The sequence below is a fragment of the Rhinoraja longicauda genome, chromosome 16, assembly GCF_053455715.1.
Source record: "Rhinoraja longicauda isolate Sanriku21f chromosome 16, sRhiLon1.1, whole genome shotgun sequence".
Taxonomy (NCBI): domain Eukaryota; kingdom Metazoa; phylum Chordata; class Chondrichthyes; order Rajiformes; family Arhynchobatidae; genus Rhinoraja; species Rhinoraja longicauda.
In genome coordinates this window covers 31,060,490-31,084,180 of record NC_135968.1, presented here as the reverse complement: position 1 = coordinate 31,084,180, position 23,691 = coordinate 31,060,490, and the positions used below count along the sequence as shown (strand labels likewise).

The 23,691-nt window shown below is 40.3% G+C and overlaps 1 protein-coding gene across 6 annotated transcripts in view; it reads left to right on the top strand.

Annotated features, from left to right (window-relative positions):
• The first annotated feature begins 1,194 nt into the window (after positions 1 to 1,194).
• The window catches only part of LOC144601427 (fibroblast growth factor receptor 2-like), a 152,499-nt gene continuing 130,002 nt past the window's right edge, over positions 1,195 to 23,691 (top strand). For 4 of the 6 annotated variants that reach the window (XM_078413531.1, XM_078413534.1, XM_078413533.1 and 1 more), the window contains exons 1-2: positions 1,195 to 1,284; positions 12,888 to 12,982. The gene's annotated coding sequence lies outside the window, so the exon portion shown is untranslated. Of the gene's footprint in view, positions 1,285 to 2,539; positions 2,578 to 12,887; positions 12,983 to 23,691 lie in introns of those variants that run through there. The other 2 variants (XM_078413527.1, XM_078413528.1) reach the window with 2 other exon arrangements.

The following is a 23,691-nucleotide window of genomic DNA, read 5'->3' as shown; positions in this document are numbered from 1 at the left end:
CAAGGAGTAGATTATCAGAGTTTTATTGTACCCTGAATCCTTTTAGTATATATATGGCATCCTTATACTTCAACGTTTTTATTTATTGTTCTCCTACATTATAGTTATTCTGCGGGTACCTCTTTATTGTTAATTTGCAAAGTTTTGTAAGAATGGTTTTATAATTTGATTTGAATCACATGCACCTCCTAAACAGTACAGGAAGTTAGTCAGGTTGATAAAAGTCTTTTAAAATAAGAGTTAAAATGTACTTTCCCATTAAATTTAAACATTAACGTGTAAAATAACTGGAGGAAAAGATTGTAAAAACAAGGAACTGCAGATGCTGGTTTACAAAAAAAGACATAAAAACGCTGCAGTAACTCAGTGGGTCAGGTAGCATCTCTGAAGGACATGGATAGACGATATTTCAGAAGAGTATCGATCAGAAATGTCACCTATCCATGTCCTCCAGATATGTTGCAGCCTAACCTGCTGAGTTACTCCACCACTTTGTGTCTTTTTGTGAAAGAAAAGATTATCAGTCACGATCATATTGAATGACGGGGTAGACTTGAGGGGCCAAATGATCATAACCTGCATTCTTGTGTTCATGTGTGCACTGCCTTGAGGGAAATGTGCAGAGAGAAGTTAGGAAATTTTGTTGGGAATGACAGGTCACATTTATTCAGAGTAAAAGCAGTAGCCGCAAAGGAAATATAATGAAGATTGATACAAAATGTTGGAGTAACTCAGCAGGACAGGCAGCATCTCTGGAGAGAAGGAATGGGTGACGTCTCGGGTAGAGACACTTCTTCAGACCGAGGAAATATAATGACTAGTTATCCTGATTAAAATGGTGAATTAGGTCAGAAATAATATTTTAGATCAGCTCAGAATGTGAGAAATATGTTTAAAATTTGGTCACCTGTCACTTCTCTGTTTAGACTTGGCATGTGATTAATAACAAATGACATATCAAGTAAGAAAAATAGACTAATGCCACATGTTCCATAGATATTCTGGGGTAAAATAACTTGCAGAGGTGAAAACAAATGAGAGAAAATAAATGGATACTTTTAAAGTGATGGTTTCCAATTCAACGTGTCTGTTCGAGTTAATAATATAAGAAAAATCTTGAAAGAGTGCAAAACTTGTTTTCAGCGCCTGTGGAAAACCCACTTTGCCTCTCAGTCCTGCGGGGTTGAGATCACGTGAGCGGAGTGGAGCTGGAATTCAGTAGTTTTAAGAAAACAAGCTGAAAGTTTAGGAATCGCACAACGCTGCTGTCAGTGTTTCACTTGGGTGAGTGCAAATGATTTCTTGCCATTCTGCATGCTTCTGCTTTAATTCAAATATAAAGGCGGAACGAGCCTTGCAGATGTCAATTAAAATAAACTTTTAAGCACATTGTAAAAGGCTGCTGCCAATATAATCGAGGCAGGAAAGAGCAGATATTTCTGAAAGCAGCGGAAGATGGCGACTCGAGCATCTTTCATTGCCTCCAGTTCCCGTGTAATGTTTCGTATGCAGTATCAACGTGTTCCGAGAGCTTTCTGCAAACTCTTCCAGCGCAGTCCCGTCGTACTTGGAGTAAAATGAACGAGCCAGTATAAATAAAGATTCCATATCTTCCGTGTAAACATTGCTGATTAAAATAAAATACAGGAGCAGATTCCCACAACTATTTATAAAATAACTTTCCAAAAAAAATTGAATTCGCCTTTGCATTAAAAAAAAATGCTTCAACGATCAGTGGAAGCTTAAAATATCTAGGATTTGAAATCAAATTTAATTGGGAAAAAATATGTATTGAGTGTGGATGTGAGCAATGATGCCTAGTTAGCAGGTCGGGATGTCGGTGAACAAACAAACACACACACAGTACTACTGCAAGTGTGTCAATGGAGACATCATCAGCCCAGGACTGATCTGCACATTCCAACTTCGCAGTGACACTGCGACAGAGAAGACGAGGAGCACGTTATGTTTTGTTCATTGATTTATGTTCTCGATGGGCCAGGAGGAGGCATGTTGGCTGAGCAGTCTGAACCCTGTACTGTAACCGCGGATTGCGGCCAAATAACTCTCAGAATTTATTCAATTTCCACACGACACAAGAATGTATATATTTTTAAAAATCCTACTCCGGCAGTATTGAAATAAATTAAATCACGTCCAAACTTCCCTGCAGCATTATTTGCTATTCAATATCCAGCGTTGTTTACTTACAGCGAGGCGGGTTTTTTTTTTAACAGCAGGATTAACACACTGCCACATCTCAGAAGTTTTGTTTTAATTTCATATTCTGAAGAAAGAGAGGTGTTGCATTGAGTGGACGTTTTACGTGCCCGGTACTTTGGGTGTCGGCGAAGACCTTGGCCCGAGCCCCGGGTGTGGTGTGATGTGGTGAAGCGATGCTGTAATGGCGAGGGAGGGAGTCTCTGGCCCCCGTCGCTGAGCGGGCCGGGCCGGGCCGCTGGCCGTTGCCCTGGTAACGGGGCCTGGCGCCCGCTCCGCCCTGCTCTGCTCAGCTCTGACAGCTGGGAGACTGATAGCGCTGCCATTGTTTGGGAAAGCTCTCATTGTACGCAGTGGGTAAGCGCTCCGACGCGATTGAAATGTTAACGGCACAGATGCAGGAATGCAGCAGCGTTGCCTCGCTTCTTCCACGCCGTCAAGTACTTTTTTTTTTTCCTTTTGGGAGAAAGTTGCCGTTTGGGGGAAGGGTTGAAACTACACAACTTACTGCCCTATAGTTTTTGAAACTCTTTGTAACATATCTTTGGCGCATTTTAAAAATTAACTGTTGCAACGCAAGCTTTCGGTCCACTGTTTATACTTGGCGGTAAGGGCTGAAATGTCGTTAAAGACATCACGAAGTGCTAAACAATATGAGAAGCATATTTAATATATTTTAAAGCATAGTTTTCCTTAAGGATAAATTAAAGAGGAATAAATATTAGAATGGCGAATAGAATGAGAATCGTGCCTTGATGAGGGATTTCGGATTTTGTGTTTTTGTTTATTGAACTTTTTATGTTTGTTTATAATTTAGTGAGTACTGTGTTCACAAACCTGTTGTGCTGCTGCAAATAAGAATTTCATTGTTCCGTTTCTGTACATATGATAATAACACACTCTTGACTCTCTTTTGACCGTTGAATACCAGATCACTCAAATATTAGAAAACTAGATCACTCCAATCACATTTCTGCACACGGGAACCAATGTGGGCATTTCATCAATTGTGGAAGTCATGGAGTCGAAATTTATAGAGAAAGCATGTAGGAATGAACTGCAGATGCTGGTTCACACCAAAGATAGACACAAAGTGCTGGAGTAACTCAGTGGGACAGACAGCATATCTGGAGAAAATGAATAAGTGACGTTATGGGTCGAGACCCTTCTTCAGACTGAGAGTCAGGGGATAAAGATATGAAAAGGTACAAAGAACAGATGAATGAAAGGTATGAAAATGACAAATCAAAAGCAGAAACGATGATCAAGGAAAGGTGGAGCCCACAATGGTCCATGATTGGCTGTGGCGAAGGTGATAATGAATGGATAAAACAGTGAAACAAGTAGGATGACTAGGGTGGGGGGGCAGACAGCAGACAGCAGACAGAGAGAGAGGGGGAAGGCAAGGCAAGGGTTACTTGAGGTTAGAGAAATCAAAATTCATACTGTTGGGTTGTAAGCTGCCCAAGAGAAAGTCATTCAGTGTCGCATTGTAGAGTGGACATTGGGATCCAAGGGGAGCTTGGGTTGAATCAGAGTATAGAGAGTAGTGGTATATGGAACAAGATGCCAGAGTAGTTGAGGCAGGTACAATAACAACATTTAAATTACATTTGGACTGGGACATTGTTAGGAAAAGTTTCCTGTTAGCGTTCTACATTTTTATACCATTCCCTTGACTCCCTTTCTATTTTGAAATACATTGAAATTGCAATTTTGATTCTTTTTTGCTAAATGTTGCACGTTCCTCTCTAAAAATGTGGTTATCCTAATTTCTCTGCTCCAAAGCATAATCCATTCTATCACTGGGATGAGCAAAGGATATTTCTATTCCACTTGGTAGCATTTCCAGTTGTCAATAAAATTAAGAAATGGCATGTTGAATGTCGGGATGTAGTTGGAATGTGGGCTCTTGAGTTAAGGTGTCCAGTTATGCACGTTTTAGAGTGGAAGTAAAGAGATTTGATATAGGCCTGCAAGGGCAGGACGGTAATCAAGAAAAAATGCTTTGCCGTTTTATAGACTAATAAAAAAAATAATTAAATGTAAATATTTTCAAATTTTATTTGTGCTTTGTTTATTTGTGCTCTGGACACATCATTTAAATTTAGTTAACAATGAAAATAAATGCAAAAGAGTAAGTGGTAATAACTATGAAAATGCATTAGAGTAAACAGATGCAAAGCAGGACCAGTACCATTATAGGTTTGATGCAATGTTGCAGCTGAAGTATATCTACATCAGCACCAACATGTACCTATGTTTTCAAATATCATCATAGCTAAATTGTAAGAGAAAAAAAGGCTCCAGAGGGTATAACTCAATCCAAGATGTCATGACAAACCCAGTATCAATCAGTCTGAAATCTAAAAGGTTATTTTGCACTTTTACGGAAGTCATTGCGTCATCTCGCATCAGTCTTGTTGGCCAATAGCATGATGCATGGAAGAACTGCTGCATTTGAAATACATTACTTTATCGAGTTCAAAAATACAGTCTTATAAACAATAAAGTATCGGCTGCTTCAGAATTATTAATGTTGCAAACTTTAATGTCATCAAACTGTCCTTACAAACGGCAGACGTTAGGCGGTCCTTCAAAAAAGGTCAACGACCGCAAAGCTCCAGGGCCGGATGGTATTCCAGGGCGGGCCCTCGGAGTGTGTGCTGATCAATTGGCAGAGGTGTTCACCAACATCTTCAACCTCTCTCTGAGTCAGTCTGTGGTTCCCACCTCCTTCAAAGCTTCCATCATCGTTCCTGTACCAAAGAAACCAGTAACCTCCTGTTTAAATGACTACCGTCCTGTCGCACTGACATCAATCATCATGAAGTGCTTCGAGCGACTAGTCAAAACTCACATCTGCTCCACTCTCCCTGACAACTTGGACCCTCTTCAGTTTGCATATAGACCAAACAGGGCCACGGACTATGCCATCATGGCAATACATACTGCGCTCACCCACCTGGACAAAGGAAATACATATGTGAGAATGCTCTTTATTGACTACAGCTCGGCATTCAACACTATTATTCCCTCAAAACACGTCCCCAAGCTCCTTGATCTTGGACTGGATGGATATTTGATTTCCTGTTCCTCACTGATCTCAACACAGGCACACCACAGGGCTGTGTGCTCAGTCCTCTCCTGTACTCCCTGTTCACGTACGACTGTACTGCTAAACACAGCTCAAACAGCATCCGAAAGTTTGCTGACGACACGACCATCTTGGGCCTCATCACGGACAACAATGAGACGGCCTACAGAGAGGAGGTAAAGGTACTAAACAGCTGGTGCCAGGAAAATAACCTCTCTCTCAATGTCAGCAAAACTAAAGAGATGATCGTGGACTACAGGAGACAGCGGGGGAGTGGACACCTCCCCATCCACATCGGTGATGCTGATGTTGAAAGGGCCAGCAGCTTTAGGTTCCTCGGTGTGCACATCACTGAGGACCGTTCCTGGACACTGCACACAGACACAATAACAAAGAAGGCCCACCAGTGGCTCTTTTTCCTGAGAATACTGAGGAAGTTTGGCATGATCGCCAGCATCCTCACAAACTTCTACAGATGCACCATCGAGAGCCTGCTGACGGGCTGCATTACAGTCTGGTACGGGAACTGTTCTGCCCACAGCCACAAATTACTACAGAGAGTGGTGAAGGCGGCATAGCACATCACTGGCAACTGTCTCCCGGCCATTCAGGACATTTTCTACCGGCGGTGCCTGCGGTAGGCACGCAGCATCGTCAAGGACCACAGCCACCCAGCACGCAGGCTATTCTCCTTGTTACCGTCAGGCAGACGATACAGGAGTATGGCTGCACGTACCATCAGACTTAAGAACAGTTTCTACCATCAGGCTTCTGAACTCATAAACACATTTCAAATCATATATGTTGATTATTTTTAATATTGTCTTTTTACCTATTTTTAATATTGTCTTTTTACCTTACTAATGTCATTTTTTAAACCTTATTTATCCTTGGAATATTACTGCTGAGGTGACATGTTGTCTTGTCAATTACTTTACAAGAGTAAGATTAAATATTATACAATTATGTTATAAGTATCAAAAAATATATATTTAAAATTTAATAAGTAGAAAAGCAGCCTAAAATATATCGAACGAGATGATTTTTTTACGATGTAGTTGCATAATTCAGTAATAAGCTTTTACCCTGAGTTCATTGTATAATCACAATCTCTAAGGCATATTTAATTTCATTTTTCGTACCTAAGGAATGTGGTGGAAATTTGAGCCATCTTTGAAGCTAGGGCTGCCTTTTCTGTAGAAAGGCTAAAAGGAGAGGTTGAATTATATGCCAACTTTGCATGCTTAATTATGTTATGCTTAAAATTAATGGTGAAATGATATTAAATGAGTATGCTCCATCACTACGTAAGTTATACCACAGTATCATTAACATGAGAGCACGATGGGGAATTACTTTCCAGCCAAGAACTAGTGTTTCCTAAGTCTGAAATCGTGTACCCTTTCTATTTCTCCTAATTAGTTTCTCAATTTCATTCCTGTATTAAATGAATTCAGGAAACTCACAAGCTGTTGATCTGGCTTCTGTTAATGTGTAGGGATCATCTGAACATCTGTGCATGTTTTAATAGGATTAGGGCATGTGGCTCCTTTAACCATCTCTACAGCGCAATAAAATTACAAATGATCTAGTATCTTGTTTACTTCCCCTTTTGATCACCATACCATTTGATTCCCTAGTATCTAAAAATACATTGAACGTGCCTTTGATTAATTATAGATTAATTCCTCCTTACAGATTAATTTCCCGGCTAGCTTTGTATCATCAGCAAACTCAAATATATTATACTCCAATGTACATAGATTCTAAATAACCTAAATCCTGGTACTGATTGCAGGGCATCCGATCTATTACATCCTGCCAATGTTTATTCATATTTTCTTTTCATTCCGTTAACTAATCCCCCATCCATATTGGTATTGCCCAAGATAGACACAAAAAGCTGGAGTAACTCAGCAGGACAGGCAGCATCTCTGGAGAGAAGGAATGGGTGACGTTTCGTCGAGACCGCTCTTCAGACTGGTTAGAGATAAGGGAAACGAGAGATTCGAAAGGTCACCCATTCCTTCTCTCCAGAGATGCTGCCTGCCCCGCTGAGTTACTCCAGCTTTTTATGTCTATCTTTGGTTTAAACCAGCATCTGCAGTTCCTTCGTACACATTTGGTATTGCCCAAACTGTGTGACTCATTTTATGCAATCATTGTCATGTGAAATCTTATGAAATGGCCATGAAGATCCAGATAAATTTAAACACAGTTTATTTCTTATCTGTGCTATCAAAAATCTTTATTAGATTTTTCAAACACAGTTTGCATTGAATATTGACGATTCTGTCTTATTATGTTATGATTTTCTATATGTCCTGTTACCAAAGCCGGAATGATAGATTCAATCATTTTCCTGATAACTGATTTAAGGCTAACAGTCTGGAGCTTGCCACTTCCAAACCATCTCTCTTTTTAAAAAAAAGGTAATTTACATTTCCTGTCAAATCTGTTGAAACAATTTTAGGGTCTAGGGAATTTATCATCACTTTTCTAGTACGTATGGATGATGGCTGTTGGTTCCAAGGAATTTTCTCAATTAAGAGAAAAATTCTTCATTGTGCTCTTTTAACTCGTTATTTTTTTTTCCTCCACTGGATGCTTGGGTATGTTTATGTACAGTGAAGACAGATACAAATCACATGTTTAATACTTTAGCCATTACTTGCCATCGTAACTTCAGCTTCTGCCTCCATGGCCATCACACTTTTTGTAACAATTCGCATTTTGCTCAGTTGTCGAAAATCCTGTGACCTTTGTTTTTATTTTATGCTAGTTTTGCTTTCATGTTATATCTTTGCTTTTTTTAAAAATCATTTTTTAATGTTTTTCCAAACTAAATCCCCAGGCTTATAGCTCATCTTGGTATCATTACAAACATTTCAATTTAATATTATCCTAATTATCCTTGGTTGACCATATAAGCATTACTTTTCCCATGGAGTTTTTATATTCTAGTTCAGCATTCATTTGTTATGAAATATTTCTTCATGCTTACCATGGATTATCGACTGGAAAAATGCTCAGTCCATTCTACCGTCAATGGTTCAGGACTAATTTCAGGCGGAATTGTTTTCCCTCGCACACAAAATGGTGTCATATTATTACTTTTTTCTTGTTCAGGATACTTTACTTACACTAACTATCACATTGCATAAAAACAGGTCGACCTCAACCAGTTGGTTCCCTGGTGAAAGGGAACTTTCCTGTCCCAAATACTTTTTGTAAACTAATCTTCCAAACAAATGTTTCCAATTTGATTTATCCAATCTAAATGAAAATAGTTTCCACCAGTATTTTGTTACATGTGCTGATACTTTCTAATTATTACTTCTACAACTAGGTTACTGTGGTTCAGGGTGAGGCAAGGGAGGAGCTGTAAACTACTCATTAGTATTTTTTTGTCCCATATTACTACTTATCTCTATCCATTTTGATTATAATTTCTGCTCTTTGGTCCATGCTTTTATTTTATCATTTATTCTTAGGGCTGCCCCAACTTTTATCTTTTCAATTTTATCTATCTTATCATTATGAATGTCAAGCATCCTGGAATAGTTAGTTCCTGTTCTTGGCCACTACATGTTACTCATGGCTATTTGATTAATTTATTTTGTATTATTAGTTACTCAAACTTGTGCTTTGTTCATTTTAACAATTTACCACAAACTTATTCCATTTATCCAAACTGTAACCTTGTCTTGCAACATTCACTTTCCTTTAAAAAAAAAATTCAACTTTCACCTTCCTTATATAGCCCAACTTAAAGTTTTAGTGGAGCCTGTCCTAAATTTCCTTATTACACATTCTTACGCCATTTGAATCAAAACCCTGACACCATGCTTTGAGTCATGCATTCAACTCGCTGATGTGCATCTCCAACCCCGTCATTGTACACAACATTACCTGGCATTTGTACGCAAAGAAGAAAGGCTAAATTGCCTACATCGTTAAGTGGTGGTTTCATACAAATGCCTATATTGGTCACATCTCCTTGTGTTTAAACACTAATTTGATTAATGTTAACTAAGTGGTGCGACTACTTCTGGGTGGAATTCTTTTCTCCCTGTTATATTGTCCACATTCAGAAATCTAGGACGGAAGTTCCTCGAGAGACATATTTGCTGCATATGTGGTGACTCAGGATCTCACTGGTCCCCAACTCTGAGTTCGAGCATCAACTCATCACCAACACTTCATCTCCTCCCTTATCTCGTCATATATATTCTATTTTTATTCCTGAATTATTTTCTTCTCTTTATTTAATTTTAAGTTGTTCATCAACTCTGTTATCAGGTAGCAATTTCCCACCAATAACCTCATTTGCGTTAATTTTGGATTTCACCAGGACTGAGCTCCAAATGTAATTGTTGCCTTGAATTGAAACAAAGGCATAAGAACTGAATACTACAGATGAGAGTCCTTGCCATCACATCAAGGCAGCATTTGGACCTAATGTGTATTCAAGGAGTGTTACTACTTCTGAAGTTGAACGGGATTAAAAGGAAAACTCTCCATTGGTTGGACCCAAATTTTCAAAATGGTTGTGATTATTGGAGATCAGTCACCTCAGCCCCATTCCCGGCAGAGTCCTAGATCCAGACACCAGCACCTCATATCTTCAGTAACCTATCTTATGTTGCTAATTCAAAATGGGAACATTCGCTGAAACATTGAATTAGATCCTCAGAAAATTAATCAATGCGTGTCTACATGGAGCTGATAGATACATGCAACATTTGCATTGGGCAAAAACCAAATAATAATCTTCTCCAAAGGACAGCTTAACCTAAATGTTGAACAACAGACTAAGTCTCCAGTGTGATAGTAGGCATACATGTACAATATGAACTGCATAGGTGCAGCCAGCCTTTCAAATGGAAGCTGCAACTGATATTTAGGGCCAATGGCTCTACTAGGCTTTAGACCTTTTTGCATATGTGAATAAAATACTTAGAATGATACAGAAGGAAGTCATTTGGACCAGGTTGCCGATGCTGACTCCGAGGGAAATAAACCAGTTAAGAGTCAGAAGGGTCTGGACCCGAAACGTTGCCTGTGCATTTCCTTCCACAGATGCTGCCTGGCCTGCTGAGTTCCTCTAGAACTTTGTTATTTTGCTAAAGCAATGCCATTCTGCACTTCACCTGTTCTGATTTTCCTGTATCCTTGCAAATTATTTCCTCACATCAACTCCCCATTACCCTACATTAAGAAGTGACCTGCTGTAGTCAATTAACCTACTAGGGTCTTTAAGATGTGAGAATAAATCAGGGCACAGTGAAAACTAGCCTTAATTTTCAAACTCAGATTTTGGAAGAAAGTTAAAAGTGGGTTTTGTGATGAGACTTTTTTGTATAAGCATTAGATGAACTGTTAAATCAGAAGAGTGAGTCGACAATATTTATGTAATGATTAAAAATATAACATAAAAGATGTTGAGATTTCGTACAGAAAATCATTACATAAATTTATTTGGGAGGTACTCTTGAGACTGCAAGGCTCATTATTGATTTATTGACATATTTAAACAAAGTACTATGTTCATCTCGAGACAAGTTTATTCAATTAATATTTAGTTGCTGTGAACTCTGTTCAGACATCCAGCACATTCCACAATTGGAAAGCCTTGGCACATAAATTTCAATCACAGCTTATCACAACTTATCATACTCATGAACAAGCTGCATGCCATTACATGCTAAGTAAACTAAATCAATGGCTTAAACATTTGTGTATAGCTTTTAACATAGTAAAGACCCACAGCCATTCGTTAATTGTAGGAATTCTGACTATAACATTTACTTTTTGCTCTTATCATGCTTCTATCAACTATCAGGATAATATGATCATTTAGAATTAAATAATTTCATTATTGCAGTCCATATTTTCAGTAAAAAGTCAATATCTCACTGGTTACAACATGAAATGAGAATCTTTGACCCATTAAGTGCAGGCATGGCTGTATAAATCATGTTGAGATACCGCACAAAAACAGGTCCTTCAGCTCACTGAGTCTACACTGACCAACACACATCCATTTACAATAATTCTACATTTATCCCATATCTTATTCTTCACACATTCTCATAATCTCTCCCCAGATTTAACCATTCATCTACACATTAGGGGCATTTTTTACAGTGACCAATTAACCTACAATACCCGCAAGTTTTTGGGACATAGGAACCCAGATCACCCATGATGTAACCCAAGCATTCACAGCGAGAATGTGCTAACTCCACATATCAGCAGCAGATGTTGGCATTGAACCTGGAACACTGCTGCGAGGCAGTGGTTCTTTTCACTGTGCCAGTGTGACACTTGTATGTAAGAGCAACACAATCTTTCCCTGTAGTTGTGCAAATTGTTTCCTTTCAGAGACTTTGTCTGCCTTCATTTGAAGAATATAATTGAATTGGTCTCCACTAATGCCCTGAGTCTATATTTCAGATCCTAATCACTGGCATAAAATTAAGTTGTTTTTCATGATCACTTTTATTTTTTGCCAGTCGCCTTTATTCTGTGGGGCCTGGTTCTTAACCCCTTAAACATTTTCTCTCTGCTCCCTTTGCATGCTTCATGATTTAAATTACCTTTATCAGATCTCGTCTTAGGAGAATATCATATCATATCATATCATATCATATATATACAGCCGGAATAGTCTTAGCTTTCCCAAACTATCCACATAACTGTAGTCCCTCAACGATGGAATCTTTTGAACACTCCTACACTTTCTGCACCTCTCCTGTGCCTGAGTGTAGTATGCATAAGCAGGCATGGTGCCCTAGTTTTGGCTGAAGCCATCTTTTATAAAGGTTCAAAAACAGGTAGCATCTCTGAAGAGAAGTAATGGGTGACGTTTCGGATCGAGACCCTTCTTCAGATCCGAACCCAAACCGACCTGAAACGTTACCCATTCCTTCTCTCCAGTGATGCTGCCTGTCCCGCTGTTACTCCAGCTGTCTGTGTCTATCTTCGGTTTAAACCAGCATCTGCAGTTCCTTCCTACTCATTTTATAAAGGTTCATTAGGATTTTCTTCTTCAGGTACTTGGTGTCTTTACAATGCCAAGGGTTCCATGTGTCTTTGGTAACCAGTTTCTTAACCAGCTGCATCACTTGAAGCTGCAGCACCCATTTCTGATCTATTGCCATATTTAAACAAATCACTTATTCATCTTTAAGCAAGTTTAAGCAATAAACATTCAGTTACTGAGTACATATAACTCCAGATCTTCCTGTTCTTGGACCCAATTATGTTCTCGTATTTATATTGCCTTTTCTTTTTCTTCCTATCAAAGCATAAAAAATTTCATTTCTCAGCAATAAATTTCATCTGCCATCTATTCATTCATCGCTCCAACTATCTACATCTCTTTGAAGTTCAACAGTACTCTCCTCACATTTTAGTATGCATCTCCATTTTACGTCATGTGTAGATTTTGAAAAGATGCCTTACATACATGTGTCTTTATATATTCATTTCAGTCAGTATAAAATTTCATGACAGTTGCAAAAAAATTTAGTAAACTAATCATTATTTTTTTTAATTTCCATAGCACCATTGTGAATAGACCTTCACCAAGTGCTTTGCTGAACATTGTTGGTCTTAATGACTTCCTGTGACATGCCTTGACGGAAAAGGAAACCGGATGTAAGTTGCAAATTAATTTTCAGGATGCTTTTGATTGCTTAAAATTCTTATCTTGATGATTATTAGTTCAGTATTACTTTTAGTACAGTGCCAATTATTATACTTTTTATATACACAAGTATTTCCTGCTATTTACGCTTTAAAACAAAAGGGCAAGTTCAGATGAATTTTTTGAATGTGGTAATTTTACAATTCAAATCAGAATTCTTGAAATCAAAGGTAATTGTTTCCTCTTGCTGCACCTCAGATATAATTAAGTCATGGGTTAGAGGAACTACAAAAATACGTGGTGAATAACAAACAAAATAACAGTAAATAGAAATTGTGTCATAAGGAAGGAAAAATTGAGACTTCATTTTCCAAAAGAACAGGTTTTTATAAAATTGCAATCAGAATGTAATTCTCTGATTCAATCCTCTTGCATGCCCTGGAACTCCCTCTCTCCTTTCCAGAGGTAAGTACCATTAGTGGGACTAAACCTAAGAATTAAGAGGATGATGCAGAGAAACATTTTTGCAAATCAGTGTGAAAAATATTGGAAATTTCTGAATGGCACCAACAACAAAGGCAGCTATCCAAACTGCCTTTTGTTTTCCATCAGCTGCTATGAACACGATAGAGGTTCTAAAAAATGTCATTGTTTGCAAGGATGTGAAGAGTAGTTAAGGGGGCAAATGTTTTTTATAAGAAAGAAGAAACAATTTATTGGAAGCAGCTGTAACAGTCAGAGACACATGAATGTGAGGTCACAGAAAATCATCAACATAAAGAATATCAACAAATGAAGAAGAACGAAGGATGGATTCATCAGGTAATACCACTGATTGTATTTGTAGGAAGATTCACACACCCTGTCAATGTGCTGTGATATTATTTTAAAATGCAAACTGTGATATTGCCATGTTACAGATAAGCATCATGGCACATTATGGCATATCTGGGCCTGCACATAAATAGTTTGAGAAGAGATTCTGAAGAGATTGAGAAGAAACTGGCTTGCTTTAAAATTGTTCTTCTTGGCAATCAGTTCCTTATGGTATAATGTAATAACAAGGAACTGCAGATGTTGATTTATATCAAAGAAAGAGGCAAAATGCGGAAGTAACAACGGATCTGGCAGCTTCTCTGGAGAACATGGATAGGTGATGTTTCAAGTGAGGAGCTCTCTTCAGACTGATTGCAGGGGACGGTTGGGGGGCGGGGGAAGGGCCAGGAAAAAATGTTGGAGAAGAGGAGGGTCAGGACAGAGCATGGCCAGTGATTGGTAAAGTGGCCTTAAAATGTCCATCTCTTCCACTGGGATCAATTAATGCTAAATAATTATTTTCATTTTATGCAAGTATGCATTAAATTATATCAAATTAGATTGCATTGGCAAGAAATTTGATTGATATTTTCCTGACAGTTATGCAACTGTTTCACAAAAAAGGTGGATGTACAAGATATTTCAGAACAGTGATCCAGTTTCAGTTCCAAAATGCCCACTCACCATTCATGCACCAAGGTAATGTAGACCTGTACTATATTTTTTAACAATTGGAGAAACAGGACTTGCATTGCCTCATTGATGGTTTGAAGGAGATCGCAAAATACGATTCACCAAATCACTTGTAATTGAAGACAACTGTTCAGTGTAGAATCATAATAATAATAATAATATATTCCTTTATTCGTCCCACACCGGGGAAATTTACTGGCAAAGGTTATAAATACTAGTAATGGAGGATACTGAACTGACAAAAAGAACATTGTAGAAATAGCCACTTGGGGAATTGTTGAGATAGTGATATTAAAGTTGTTTAAAACTCTTTGATGATATTTACCTCTACGTAAATAGAAAGACCTTGAGCAAAAAGTTCAGAGTATATGTTTCTGGACGTGTTTGGAGATAATCAGTGCATTGTTATACAGTGTTTGAGGTATGTTGAAAAGCATGTGTTTGGAGCCAGATCAGATATAAACATAGCACAAAAAGTAAGGAAATTTGTGTTTGGTAGATTATTTCTTTGTTGTAACAATGCTTCTTGGCAATAAATCTTATACCGTTGGAAAGCCTGTTTATTTCCCTTTTAAATGGTGCCACATTTGTAAGGAACATGCATTTGTGGGATGAGCAGCAGAGCTAAGTATATGGGATGCGCCCATGAAAAATTTGCCAAATCTTCTCTGCCAATGCCAAACAGCTTATTCTGCTGTTGCTATTGACTCTTGTTTTGAGCTTCTGGTACCCCCAGGTGCTGACAAGAATGGGATGCCATCCCACAACAGTGTGTGACCAGGCTGGTGACCAGCATGAGGAGGAGGTGCCAGGCTGTTGTGGCTGTGTATGGTTCTTCCACACGCTACTGTGGCTCCTGTTTATTAAATGAATAAATTGTTAAATTGCCAATATGTCTTGTTTCTTCAGACCAATCATCCAATCCACCAAACAACACCGAACAAGAGTCAATGGCAGAATAAGCTGTTTGGCATTGGCAGAGAAGATTTGGCACATTTTTCATGGGCGCATCCCTTATACTCAGCTCTGCTGCTCATCCCACAAATGCATGTTCCTTACAAATGTGGCACCATTTAAAAGGGAAATAAACAGGCTTTCCAACGGTATAAGATTTATTGCCAAGAAGCATTGTTACAATAAAGAAATAATCTACCAAACACAAATTTCCTTACTTTTTGTGCTATGTTTTTAGTATTATTTTTTTTTTAAATTCTATGTTCATAAATATGCTGCACAACTGAAATATATTGGATCAAGGTAGTGTATTTGTGCTGCTTTGTGTAAATTGACAAGGGTGTTAAAATTGAATACCTGCATTTTATCAAGGATTTTTTTAGAAAACTACTAGACGACCTGTGGACCCGTTGGGTCCAAACCTTATCCCGGGGACAGGGGCTGAGAAAGCAGGCAACCCGGGAGGGGGGGGGAGAGAGGGGCGCCGAGAGCGGGGTGAGTTTGGTGACCTGAAAAGAGAGAGGGAAAGAGAGAGAGGGAAAGAGAGAGAGAGAAAGAGAGAAAGACGACGAACACGGTGACCCGGAGAGGGAAGCGTCAAGACCAGGGTGAGCCCGGTAACCCGAGCAGAGAGATAGGCGCGGAATGCAACATAAGCCCAGTGTCCTGAGGAGGGAGAGAGAGGTGCCAAGGGCAGGGTGAACCCAGTGCCCTGAGGAGAGAGGCGCTAAGCCCCAGGAGAAACAGCAGGAGGAGAGAGAGGGCGTCAAGAGAGAGGGCGTCGCGGACAGGGTGAACCCGGTGACCTGAGAGGAGAGAGGACACCGAGAACAGGGTGAACCCAGTGACCTGAGGAGAGAGGCGTTGAAGGCAATTGAAGCCCCAGGAGGAGCCTGCTGACCTGAGGAGAGAGAGGGCGTCAAGGAAGGGTGAGCCGGGTGACCTGCGGATGGAGAGAGGTGACAACCCGCGGACCCGTTGCAGGCCGGGGAGTCTCCCCCGGGGCCGGGGGCCGGCAAGGGGGGAGAGGGAGCCACTCATCCCGGCCCTGGGCGGCCATCGTGGCGGCCACATGTTCGTCCTGCCGGCGGCCATCTTCTTTGACCCTCTGCCACTGCGCTGCACCGCGGGAGAAAGGTCAGGCTGGGGGCATGCCGGGACGGGCTCCGGTCCTCCCGCTGCGCGGGGGAGGAGCGTATTTATTAAAGTTTATTGAGTTAATTACTTTTAAAATGTAATGAAACTTTATCAATGCACACCGCAGGCGAATGGTGAGTAAGTTGGGCCTAAAATTGTTGCGCTATCATGTACCATTTTGGCTGTATTTCGAGAACATACCTATATACAAATATATATATATATATACAAGATGAGAGTGTTAGTAATATAGAGATTACGATGAAAGGAGGGCATGATTATATGATTATGTTTAGCCTTTTGTGGATAAATCAGAATTTGCTTCCCTGGAATTTCTCTATTATTGTGCAGTCCACATTGAGTAAATGAAGCTGAGATTTAATATTAGTACATTGACTGTAAAATCAAGATCAGCAATGCAGGTGCATTGAAATAGCCTGTTTGGTATTATTTTATTAATTCATGTCTCAAACTAGTAAAAGGCCTGTCCCAGTTAGGAAGATTTTAAGGCGACTAGGCTGTCGCCGAACGTTCGCCAGGGTGTCGCGGGCTTGATCGTGAGGAGTCTTCAATGAATCGTAGCGGATCTCGGCGCTTGCTGAAAAAAATACCTGCTAGAAATTTCTCGGCGACAGCTGGTTTGTCGCCAGGTATTGTAGCTTATTGCGGGCGCTGTCGCATGCTGTCCACAGGTTTGCTAGGTTGTCGCCGGTACTGAGGACGGAGAAATTTCATTGTCGACTACCAACGTCAACGGGACTGGGATCAGGAGAAGACAAGGTCCGACAGGAACTGTCAAACCCTGTTTTGACAGCTGACAGAAGTGCAGCTGCAACAGCCAGGTATGGAATGGGGGCGGAGACCGCGATGCTGTCAAAGGTGGGTGGACACTTGAACAAACCGACAGCAAGGTCTGGCCAGTGAAATTGTTAGGCATATTTTGTAATCGTTTGAAGTGTCCGTTTAAAAAAAAAAAGATTTTGGCATGTAGTTATCCATCTTTCATAGGAATATTCACAAAATGCTGGAGTAACTCAGCAGGTCAGGCAGCATCTCGGGAGAGAAGGAATGGGTGATGTTTCAGGTCGAGACCCTTCTTCAGACATGAAGAACCCCTGAACATCTGAAGAAGGGTCTCGACCCGAAACGTCACCCATTCCTTCTCTCCCGAGATGCTGCCTGACCTGCTGAGTTACTCCAGCATTTTGTGAATAAATCGATTTGTACCAGCATCTGCAGTTATTTTCTTATACTTTCATAGGAATATAGTTTGTTGTAATAAAGTTGATTTTGGTGATTTAAAAAAAAAAATTAGAGTCTGAATTTATTGTGTTTCTAAATACTTTATCATGGCATCTCATTCAAAGATTCCAGTCTAATTTATTTTGACCAATGAAATAAAACGCTGACACAGGCACTGCAATAGGAGAACTCTTTTCATTTATTTAGTTTGATCAATGAAGCAAACACATACACAAGCATTTCACTACGTTTAAAGGCAAATGCTCACACAACGACAGACACTACTAACACAAAGACAAACGGAGTTACTGCGATGCTGTTAAAGGGGGTATGGACACCTGACCATAAGGACAGCAAGGTCCAGCCAGACCATTACCAACGTCCAGGGATCTCTCGTTTCCCCTCTCCCCTGACTCAGTCTGAAGAAAGGGTCTCGACCCCAAACGTCACCCATTCCTTCTCTCCAGAGATGTTGCCTGTCCTGCTGAGTTACTCCAGCTTTTTAGTGTCTATTTTCTTCTACCTGACTGCAGCAGGTTACAAGGAATCGGATCTCCCAACAGTGGGAGGAAGAGTGACCGTTGAATTTTCAGCGGGACTGGATAAGTAAAAGAATGTACACCAATGATCTTTATGATTGATAAAAAAATCTTCTTGAGCCTACTTCAGACAACTAAACAAGACCAATGGCTATCTGTGTGACACAGTGAGCGTGCTGTCTGGTAGAAGGTAATTTGATGACCTGATGAGGCAGGATGTCAGTATTGTTTCATCCTTCACGTCCAGAGCCATGCTAGACGAGCTCTCGTGCCAGATGTTTGGTCCCTACTGTCTTCCACTCATCTACTGTGTGATCTGAGCAGGAGTCTATTCAAAATAAGTATAGGTGGAAGTTGATGTATGTCTTTGCTCCTGCAAGAGTGAAAAGAGCTTTCCTCAGTCATGTTTCTGCTCCTGTCAGTGACCTGCTTGTGACGTGGTATCTCTTTGGACTGCTTGCTTCAAGCAACTGTATTCATGGAGAACAGATAGCTGCTTGCATATAGAAACCTTTTGCTTCTGAAAAACTGCAAGCAAATCTCTATCCATTGAAATCAGATGTATGGCATATTGATTCTCAATGAGAAAAGTGATCTGGTTACAGATGGCATCTCTGCTCAGTTTCTTAATGCCATATCTCTGTAATTTCAGATAACATATGACATATGACTTTTAGATGCTCTATTCACTCATATATGATTAATAAAATGCCCTTGAGCTCTCACAAGCCCACTGATATAGAGATAATTTTACAGCAGCCAGCTGACCTACCTTGCAGCAGGTCTTTGGGGTGAGTGAGGAAACCAGAGCACACAAGGGAAGTCTATGTGGTCACAGGGATAATGCATGCCCAATACAAATAGCACTGGAGGTCAAAATTAAATCTGGGCAGCTGGTGCTCTGAGGCAGCTGCACCATCTGCAGTGCTATTGTGCCATCATCTTCCTACATCTCCTCTTCTATTGTTCCAGCTCCATCTCTTCCCGAGTGGGAATGTCCAATGCCCAAACCGTGCAACAAAACACCAGCACGCGTGAGTGACAGTGAAGCAACAGCACAGATGGTAATGAGGGTATCAAATCAAATTGGATGTAGTCATCATCGGCGGTCACTCGAAGTGAGGATGACTCTCCTTTATGGAGGACGCCTGTGCGTGACTTTGTTTAACGCGGGGAGACTGGAGCACAGACAGCCACCACACGGTCCTTGACAGATCTGGGTCAGGATCCAATGGCATGGAATCCAAGACGACCGGGGACCCTTTTCTGCTGCCGCCTTCCCAGCCGTTGTGACGTTCCACTAAAGTCAGCCATCATCCACCGTCTTTTCCACCGTTGAGGTCTTGGTTGGATTGCTCTTTGTTAGAGACCTCCCCCTCGACCTTCCCGCCATGGGTGACCCTACCAGGAGCAGAGCTCCAGATAGCATCGCTCTCAGGATCTCAGGACCACACAAGCTTCTCCACCACGACAAGGTGACAATCCACGGGGAAGGAAATTGGATGTAGTGATCCCTGGCAGATTGCATATTGCAGTTATTCCAGGGGTGGCTATGGGTTTTGTAGCCACTAAGCGCATAAGGAGCAGGGTAGTTTAATCGAAATGGGACAAGTGCTGAACACATGAAGATCCTTCTGTCAGTGTGGGTGGCCCCACTCATATTCCTTCGCTCTCTTTACACAAATGAAGGAGATGAAAGACATTGAGTGATGTTTTATTCAGCTGCATTTGGAGGCATGCTTTGTGTGGGCAGTGGGGAAGTTAGAATGGAATAGTGGAGTGAGTGTGGGGGTTGTGAACTGAGGCAGAAGTGATGTAATTAAGGCAATATCTAAGAGGGAAATTAAGTATCTGAATTAAAGTGTTACCTTTTAGTCTTTAGCTCATTTGGACATCTTGTGCGAGATCTGGCATTGTTTCAGCAGCACAGGTTTCTTACTCCTGAAGGAGACCACTGCAGCCACCTCTTGCCCCAAGTTCTTCAAATAGTGCTGGTTGAAAGTCTCCAGGCACAGTAAACCTTTCTCAGTCTCTACGTGGTCACTCGGCTTTCATAGTTGCACTGTGAAAAGTGGAGTCCTCTTCCTCTTCCATGTAGCCTCCTCTTTCCTACATGGCAGCCATACTTTGCATAGATGGCCATACTATGCTGCTGTCTGACTGCCTGAAGGCTAATATCCATGTTTGATTTTGTCATAGAATAATGTTTTCAAATGTGCTATATCAGGTGACGTTGTGACTGGAACCAGATAGATGCCATTTTAGGACATGGTTTCTGGGTATAATGTTGGCTCTTTTAAAATGTATTTTTGGCCAATTTATGTTTTTTTACAGGGTTTCTATTTGGGCATTAATTTTATACTTGGCATATCTGCAATTGCAAATACAACTGTAAAATCTAATACTTGATCGTTGATTCATCAATTTTTTTCAAATGTAGTATTTGATACTCAGTGCTAAATGTAAAGAAGGTTATCTTGGTGAAAGGATGAAAACCGGCACTAGTTGAGTACTGCACGAATAAGACATGCCTGTTTTGAAAGACTGGTTTTAGCCTATAATTTTGTTTCTAATTCTGATTACCATAATTTGAATTTGCCTGGAGGTTCTGAAACCTGTAGTTTAGTATACCAAGGCACAAATTAGAATATATTTCCATTGAGTAAGTGTTTGTAGACTCTACTGAACATGCAGAGAGTTGTGAATCTGTGAAATTCTCTGCCACAGAAGGCAGTGGAGGCCAATTCACTGGATGTTTTCAAGAGAGAGTTAAATTTAGCTCTTAGGGCAAAGGGAATCAAGGGATATGGGGAAAAAGCCAGAACGGCTGATTTTGGATGATCAGCCATGATCATATGGAAGAGCAGTGCTGACTCGAAGGGCCGAATGGCCTACTCGTGCACCTATTTTCTATCTTTCTATGCCAGTTGACACACTGTGATGCATTTGTGAATGGCTCCGGCCAAATGTGAGGCTTTGCACGTTCTTAAACAAGGCACTGGGTTTCTAGAAGCAGCATACGTATTCTTAAGGAAGTTGTGTTCCTGATCTCTTACACCTGCTATAATGTGGAAATAAAGAACTGCAGATGCTAGTTATTACACAAAAGGGCACAAAATGCTGGAGTAACTCAGCAGGTCAGGCAGCGTCTCTGGAGAGTATGGATAGATGACGGAAGGGACTTGATCCAAAGCGTCACTATCAATGTTCACTAAAGATGCTGTCTGACCTGCTTACTCCAGCACTTTGTGTCCTCTTACACCAGCTGCCTTACTTTGCCTTATATCCTCTTCCCATTCTTAAAGGATCCTTGGCATGGTGGAAATGTCCAAATATTGCCTTTCTCCAACTAACTAATGTTTTAGTTTAGAACTCCAACATAGAAACAGGTCCTTTGGTCCACTGAGAACACACCAACCACTGCTTACTCGTTCACACTAAATCTATGTTATCCCACTTTCTCATCCACTTCTTGCGCAGTGGGGGCTATTTGCAGAGCTAATTAACCTATAAACCTGCATGTCTTTGGAATGTGGGAGGAAACTGGAGCAGCCAGAGTAAACCCACGCGGTCTACATATCGTAGAACGTACAAACTCCACACAAACAGCACCCGAAGTCAGGATCAATCCCTGTTGGTCAAGTATTATCTACCAAAATGATACAAGTTGCAGGAGTAACTCAGCAGGACAGGCAGCATCTCTGGAAAACATGGATAGGTGACGTTTCAAGTTGGGACCCTTCTGCATACTGATCAGTCTGAAGAAGTGTCCCAAACCGAAATGTCACCTATCCATATTTTCCAGATATGTTGCCTGACCTGTTGAGTTACTCCAGCACCATGTGTTCCTTTGCGTAAACCAGCATCTGCATTTCCTTGCTTTAATGTTATTTAACAAAATACTATCAAGGATCCTTAACGAGTGCTTGCAAGCAACTTATGTAGTCATCAACGTCTCAGGATCTACTGAGCAGCTATTCATAGAGTAAACATGAGCTACCTAGACTGTATCTACAGTTGAGAATGGACTAAAGCGCTGTTTCAGTTTGTGACTTCATCTAGGCCATCACAAAGGACTTTTAGTGCTTGAAGAGTCCAGAGGAAACGAGCCTCGCACAGCAAATGAAATAAATTGAATGTGATTTCTAGGCCAACATTTTTTTTTCTGCTTTATAAATATAGAACAAATTAGGTTCCTTGTTCCTTTGGATGGAGAATAGCGCTTAAAGAATGTCTGGAATTTCAAAGCGATCATTTTACATTTGCATTAACACTAATTTGGTGTGGATAGCCTACTCCTTGCAGATGCTGCCAGACATTTTTCCTTTACTACCATTAAAAGACATGGGTTGAAAATCAGACTGACTCATTAATGAGTGACTAAATTGCTGCACCATATTATCATGCAGATGATTATACTGAAAATTATCCACTTTGTCTCTTGTGGACTAAATGTTGCTTTATAATTGAATGAAGTAAGATTTTCTCCTAAAAGTGTAAGGAAATATTTACAGCAATTCTATTAATGTTGCAAAAATCCATAATATTGGCTGCTGAATTGAATTGAAAGATGCAGCATGGAAACAGACTTTTCAGGCACCTCAGGTCCACATTGACTATTGATCACTTGTTTATACCAGTTCTATGTTATCTCACTTTCTCATCCACTCCCTAGTAGTAATTTTACTGAGGCCAATAAATTCTCACATCTTTGAGATGTAGGAAACCTGCAAGGTCACTAGGAGAACATACAAACTCCACACAGACAGTACCTGATGTCAGGATTGAACCCGGGTTGCTGGTGCTGTGAGGCAAAAGCTCTACCAGCTGTACCACTGTGCTGCATTGAGTATGATTGGCTATGAGGCAGTATAAGTTTGAGAATCTTGAATGCTTTTTATTTGGTTTAATAATGGCAATGCAATATCTGTGAGGCTGTCTGAGTTCTTGCTGAGAATTGTTGTATATACCTCTGCCAGGAAAAATATGTTATTAAAAGATTGATGTATGGATCTTTGGCAGTCAGCTGCCTGTATGCTGAATGATAATGTCTGCAGTACCCTCTATGCTGTATGCTGAATGGTAATGTCTGCAGTACCTTTGGGACAAAGACCCATCATTTATTTATTTGCCTCTGTACTCCCCAATTTGAGATTTGTAATAGAAAACATCACATGTGGTTAAAGTGCACACTGTCAGATTTTAATAAAGGCCGTTTTTATACATTTTGGTTTCACAGTGTAGAAATACAGCAGTGTTTATGCATAGTTCCCCCCATTTCAGGGCACCATAAAGTTTGGGACACAGCAATGTCATGTAAATGAAAGTAGTCATGTTTA